We start from the raw sequence: 7,100 nt of genomic DNA, 5'->3' as shown, positions 1-7,100 counted from the left end.
CTCTTGTAGACCAGGCTGGTCTCGAACTCACAGAGATCCGCCTGCCTCTGCCTCCTGAGTGCTGGGATTAAAGGCGTGCGCCATCACCGCCCGGCTTATCTTTCTTCTTATAATACTTTATTTATTTTGTTATAATCTACAGCCATATTTTCAGACTAAAATAATAAAAGTTAGAAAATTCTTTTATGTCTTCGATACATTCATCACTTTGCCCTGTGCATTTATTTTAGAGTCAGTTGGATTATGGATTTGCATCTTACTTGAACATTTAAATTACCTACAAAGCTTTATAGAGACTTCTAGATTTTCGCCCTTCTCATTGAAGAGTTCAGATGCTCAAGGATAATTCTTCAATTAATATCCTTTAAGGTTCTTTCTCAAAGTATGAGTCTAGGATTGAGAGCCACTAGTTTTTTTTTTTAATTACCAAATGTATTTTAGAGACCCCTTTCATCAGATCAGTAAGGGTGTGGTTCATGACATGATAGATAAAGGGATATTGACCAGGGCACTCTACACTCAGGCCTAAGAAGCAAGAATCTTGATACAGTGAGAAATGGACATTCACAGAGGGGATTAAGAATGTTTGTATCATCTTGGTTTTATCAGAAAGAGCGATTGTGCTAAAGGCCCTCCGCGCTCCATCCAGGTCTAGGAAGGTGAGCATTCAAACAGACTAGGCTGAACATGCAGTAGAATCAAAACCCAGTGCCATTATCATTGGCTTCTCAGTCAGCCATTGTCAGCCACATTCAGAGGGTCCAGTTTGATCCCATGCTCGTTCAGTCCCAGTCTAGCTGGCCTTGGTGAGCTCCCATTAGATCAGTCATACCATAACTTTTTTGCCATCAGAAAAACCCAGATACTTATTTTACTTCTTCAATAGTTATGGTTTGTTTGACCTTTTAAATAAAAGACTTTTAAAAATGGTCTGATGCTATGTGTGAGTGAGTAGCAAGGGCTTCTCAGTTAGCGTCCACTCCTCTGGGGAAGATATTTAATTAAGTTCCACTGTTGGGTCCTCTGAGAGGAGACTCCCAGACATATTTTGAGGAAACTGAGGAACAAAGAAGGAACTGTCTCTTTATAGGAGCCATGAGCTCAAGTAGGTAATGCTGAGTTGGGAGTGAAGCCACCATGTTGGGAGAGGAACTTGGCAATAGACAGCTTAAGAAAAAGCAAGGGACAGATGTGTTTTAGTCACACTAGTTCTCCTGACTGTTTTATAAAAACCTCAATGTAAATGGTTCCCTTTACTAAAGCCTTTCTGAGAGTTGAGCCAGCTGCACACAAGAGAACATTACATACAAAGAAAGTATCAGTAGAATTATTTTATTTTTTATTTTTTATTTTTTATTTTTTATTTTTATTTTTATTTTTTTTATTTTTTTATTTTTTATTTTTTTGGTTTTTCGAGACAGGGTTTCTCTGTGGCTTTGGAGCCTGTTTTTGAATTTGTTTTGTTGACCAGGCTGGTCTTGAACTCACAGAGATCCGCCTGCCTCTGCCTCCCGAGTGCTGGGATTAAAGGCGTGCGCCGCCATTGCCCAGCCAGTAGAATTATTTTAAATTTATTTTATTTTATTTTATGTGTGTAAATGTTTTTGCCTGCCTGTATATCTGTACAGCACATACATGCTTTTGAAGTGAACACTGGGTCCACTGGGACTAGAGTTTAGATGGTTATGAGCCATGATGTGTGTGCTGAAAATGAATCTGGGACCTCCAAAAGAGCAGTCAGTACTCTTGGCAGCTGAGCCATCTTTCAAACCTGTTGTGGACTAGTTGTTTAACTATGTGTCTTAAGGTTTTCATTGTTGTGAAGAGACACCATGACCACGGCAACTCTTACAAGGAAAACATTTAATTGAGGGGGTTTACTTACAGTTTCAGAGATTCAATCCATTATTATCATGGCGGGGAGTCTGGTGGCATGCAGACATGTGTGGTGTTGGAGCTGAGAGTCCTTACATCTTTATAGGCAGGCAACAGGAAGTCAAATGACTCTCACATTGAGGGAAGCTTGAGCAAAAGGACCTCAGACCCTGCCCCTACAGTGACACATAACTTCTCACAAGGTCACACCTCCCAATAGTACCATTTCCTTTGGGGGGGCATTTTCTTTCAAACCACCACACTATGCAAAGATATGCTGCATTTGTTTAACTATGTAAAGATGCATTTCATTTGTTAAGCTATGTAAAGATGTGTTGCATCTGTTTAATTATGTAAAGACGTGTTGATGTTTTAACTTGCCCATCTAAGGCACCTGGTTAGTCTAATAACAAATTGAACAGCCAATAGTGAGGTAGACCTTACAGGCAGGGAGAGTTAGGAAGAGGAATTTAGGCTCAAAAAAAGAAAGAAAAGGACAAGACATGGAAATACCAGGGGCCAGTCAGACAGACACAGAGAAAGCAAGAAAGCAGGACATACCAAATGAAAAACACTTAAAAAGTCCTAAGGCAAAATATGGATGAATAGACACAGGTTAAATGAAGTTAAAGAGCTAGTGGGACAAGCCTAAGCTAAGGCCAAACACTCATAATTAATAGTAAGTCTCTATGCCATTATTTGGGAGCTGGTTGGTGGTCCTAAGAAAATGCCAACTACAGCAGCCCTTATCATTATAATTCTTATTATTTCATAAACAACATTCTTTTTAAAATATAAGTTGTCCCTATAGAGAAGAGGTTTAGATCCTAGGAAAGCATGAATCTTGTCATTCTCTTAACTAATGGTGGTATAGAGGACGTTTTTACAAATATTTTCACAGATTACCAGGAAAAAAATTAATTGAAACTGTTTTCAAGGGACTGTTTGGCATTTCCACTTTAGTAGCCTGAAGCAGCCTTTCTTCAAACATAGTACAGAATGAAAATACACAAGCCTTTGTCATCACAAACGACGAGCAGTGTATGCAGTAATGAGAACCGAGGAATGAACTTGTTTCAAGCTGCAAGAATAATACATAAATAAAAATGAGGGCCTGGAAAAATGGATCGCATAGCTAAGAGTACTCTTCTCGCAAGGAACCGGAGTTAAGATCCAAGCAACATGTCAGGTGGCTCACAACTGCCTTGAATTCCAGCTTGGAAGTGCTCAAGTCCTTTTTCTGGCCTCTGGGCATCTTTACTCATGTACACATCCACATTCAGACACACACAAAAACATTAAAATAAATCTTTAAAAATAAACATATGAGTGGAAATGAACAAACAGTAAGTTAGGTAATAAGGCTTTCAGGCCCAGGAAATTGTCATACAACTTAAACAACAAATATGTAATTTTTTATAAAATGATCAGGGTGTGGTTAACATCATAGATAAAAGGACATTGACTTAGGTGCCCCACACTCGGGACAAAGAAGTGAGAATCTTTTTCTTAATTTTTTTTTATTTTTTTATTTTTTATTTTTAAGAAGCAAGAATCTTGCTACAGTAGAAATGGACATTCACAGATGGGTTTGGGAAAGTTTATACCATCTTGATTTTTATCAGTAAGAATGGTTATGCTAAAGAAAAATTGTTCTGCAACTATTCTTTTTTTTTCCAAACAATTTATTTCACTTATGTGCATTGGCATTAGATCTCCTAGAACTGGAATTACAGACAGGTGTGTGCTGCCATATGGGTGCTGGGAATTGAATCCAGATCCTCTGGAAGAGCAACCAATGCTCTCAATCACTATCTCTCCAGCGCCTCTGCAACTATTCTTTATATTCACCTATAATTACAACAATTTAAGTATGACTTAAAAATAATTCTGTCCCAATTGCAAAATGCATATTTCTTTTGCATTCTTAAATTCCTGAAGAGAAGAGATTTTTGTACTCTTGAAATAGAACTGCACAATAACTGATAAAAATCAGCAGCCTGTAGGAATTCCTCTAGTGAAATCCTTAAAATTAAAGCCAGTACAAAGATCTGCCCTAGTCTGGGTCTGACCACTGGTATTTAATGATTTCTAAGTGCTGTCTAAAGCTGGCATCCACCTTGTGCTCTGCAGTTCCAGTTTGTGCTGCTGAGTCACGTAAGCCTGTGCCTCAGGGATGATGTGTTGACTAATAAGTCCCATGAGATGTGCACAGGAAACAGTATTTTAGGAGTGCTGTGGCCTCTTCTCACTAACTATGCGATTTATGTAACATGGACTCTGGCAGTGACGGGCTCAGAGCTCATCCACTTTCCCATGACACTCAGCAAAGAGGCATTGTAGATTAGAACATTCAGTCAAGAATGACAATGAAGGCTAAGGTATAGGAGAGTTTGTTGGAAAGGCCCAAGGCTACGCCATCAGGTCAGAAACTTAACGCTAATGATTACATAGAACAGACACTTTCTGTGGTTATGTAACTACCTGACACTTTTTTTTGACGCTTCTTCGTGTTGAACACCGGGGTTTATATTGCTTCCTCTTAACTCAGGAATCATGTTGCTCAAAACCATTAGGCTGGAGGTGATACATTGCTGTGTGACATTGAAGCTAGGTTGAAAAAGATCCATAGCTTCCACCAGTTTCTTCCTGTGGTACTCTCTGTGAGTGAAGGGAGCAGTAAGACATCTAACTACCTGAGACCCTTAGAAAAGGCATGAGGCAAATGTTCCTCCTAATGGAAAGTTCAAGCACCCAGCTGTCAGCCAGCAGGAACTACCACCCGGGTGAATAGTCTTGGCCATGTAGCCCATTCAAAAAACATAACAGTTCCAGCCACATCCTACTGCATGAGAGATTCTGAATGAGAACTGTCATGCTGAATAGTCTCAGACTCCTGACCCACAGATCATGTGTACAGTAAAAATGGTTGTTTTTGCTGCTAAGATTTGATCTAGTCATTTGCTATGCAACAGCAGAAAGCATACTTAACTCATTTCATCTTCAGAACAGCTTTACAGAATGGACATTCTTCTTTTCCTTTGCATTAAATTTTTAGCCTGCCAAAAAGTAAGGCTTCATTATAATTTCACATAAGCATATCACACATGTTTATATGTATGCATGTGTGTGTACACATAGACACAAAATGATGAATGCTATCTGGATTGTTTTATTTCATATGGGGAATGCATTAGAAGCATCTGTACTAAAATGAGTTTTTCTAGCTACTTAGGAATATGGCAATTTATTTTTAAATTTTAAACCTGTAGATGATTTATTTTATTATTCACAAATATATCCAGTACTTTTGATTAGACATATTTCTTGATGCCTTATAGATTTTTTTATATATTTCTAGGTGGAAAACATCTTAAAATATGATATATTCAGATGAGGATAAACTCTGTAAAATACAAAAAAGAAAAATGTAATAAAAGATTTTTAGCACAAAATAGGAAGGAATATTTTAGGTAATAAGCAATGTTACATAAGAAGCCTGTACTTGGGCTGGTACCGAAGCACATGAGTGCTGAGGACAAAAAGATCACAGCATACCCATCCTGAAGGTCAGTGTACAGAAAGTGAATGGGGCGGGAGAACAGGAACAGAATGAAGTCAGATCATAGAGAGCCCTACAGACTATAGTAAGGACTCAACATGAGGATGGATCTGAATGCATAAGAAGTAGACATATAAGACGTGTCTACTTCTACCACTTGGAGACAGATTTTAACCTCACACTCCAGAATACAACATCTGTGTAATTATTCACATGCTTCTGACACTTAGGCACATGATACCGCTACCAAGCTTCACCTTTAACTTGGAAGGCATTGCCATTGTGTTAATTTTAGGTTGTTATTATCAGTTCTCCTACATTTACATTAAAGTATTCCAAGCTGGGTTTACTGCTGCAATCTTTTCTAAAAAGTGAGCCAAGGATCTCCTCTGTTCAAGTTATCTGCCAAGAATATTTATTTTTGTACACATCAGGCGACTTGGCGTCTGGCTACTGTCAAAACACACACTCTTCTATAAGAGAGACTAGGTTTTAGAACTGATGTGTATTGAAAAAGGCTTTTCAATTTTCTATCATGTTTCTGAAAGTCCAGTAACCTATATCTCTGTCGCTCACTTGAGACCACCTTTGGGATAATTAGATTGAATTCAACACCTCCCATAGTGAGATATTAATAATTTTCATACATGAAGAGCTCAGCCATTCACTATGGCGATTTCCATTGATCAGATTAACTGATTTTTGGTTTTCTTTCAACCAGTGCTCACCTAAATTGAGAAGTGATGTGCCAAAGAATACAGCATAGATAACACACCTGGAGAGAGCACATTGCTTCCCAAAAGGTAAAAGATTTGGAACATGGTTTCAGTGGGTGTCTGAGGAGGAAACTCTATGGATTGGCTCCCCAGTGAGACACTGTTTTGAAAGCTGACTCTGACAGTGCTTGTTATAGATTCCTCCTATCCTTCACCTGACTCACTATCTCAAGGGCACTCAGGGATGGAAAGTGACGTTAACTCTTCTTCATCTTCCACCATCAGTCATGCTATTCCTTTCTGTCCTTGAGATGGTCTTGTGAGTGTGACTCATAGCATTTCTTCAAATTCCCCAGCTGAAATACACTTAGTGCTCTTCTAGAAAGTTGGATGGGAACTTTGAAGCCAGGCTAGACAGCTTTCCTTCACCACTCACTTTGTAACTTCAAATGAGCTACCCAATCATTCTGTGGCTCAGCCTTCTCTTTTTTGATTATTGATTTTTTCCTCTTAATTCATTGTTGCACTTAATATAAACCTGGGTATAGAACATACCTTTGAAAACTTCTATTCCCTCACCATCAAACTCATTGCTAGAAAATGACTATCAATCCATTCATAGCTGATCTAGGTCTTCTCCTGATAACTTTGCTTCTGTCAGCCTTATTTACTAAATCCCAATCACAGAAATTATTTCTGTTTCGAGGATGAACAATATACTGGGTGTTAGATCCTTCACAACTTGTTTATTAATTATTCTTTTCTCAAAAAACCTCAACATTGCCTTGTTTGGTAACTTTCTTGCCTATAGATCCATCATGTTAAAATACTGTCATTGCAGTAGCTTTATTTATTTATTTATTTATTTATTTATTTATTTATTTATTTTTGGTTTTTCGAGACAGGGTTTCTCTGTGGTTTTTGGAGCCTGTCCTGGAACTAGCTCT

The sequence above is a fragment of the Microtus ochrogaster genome, linkage group LG4, assembly GCF_000317375.1.
Source record: "Microtus ochrogaster isolate Prairie Vole_2 linkage group LG4, MicOch1.0, whole genome shotgun sequence".
Lineage (NCBI taxonomy): Eukaryota > Metazoa > Chordata > Mammalia > Rodentia > Cricetidae > Microtus > Microtus ochrogaster.
Note: the sequence above shows the minus strand (reverse complement) of the source record.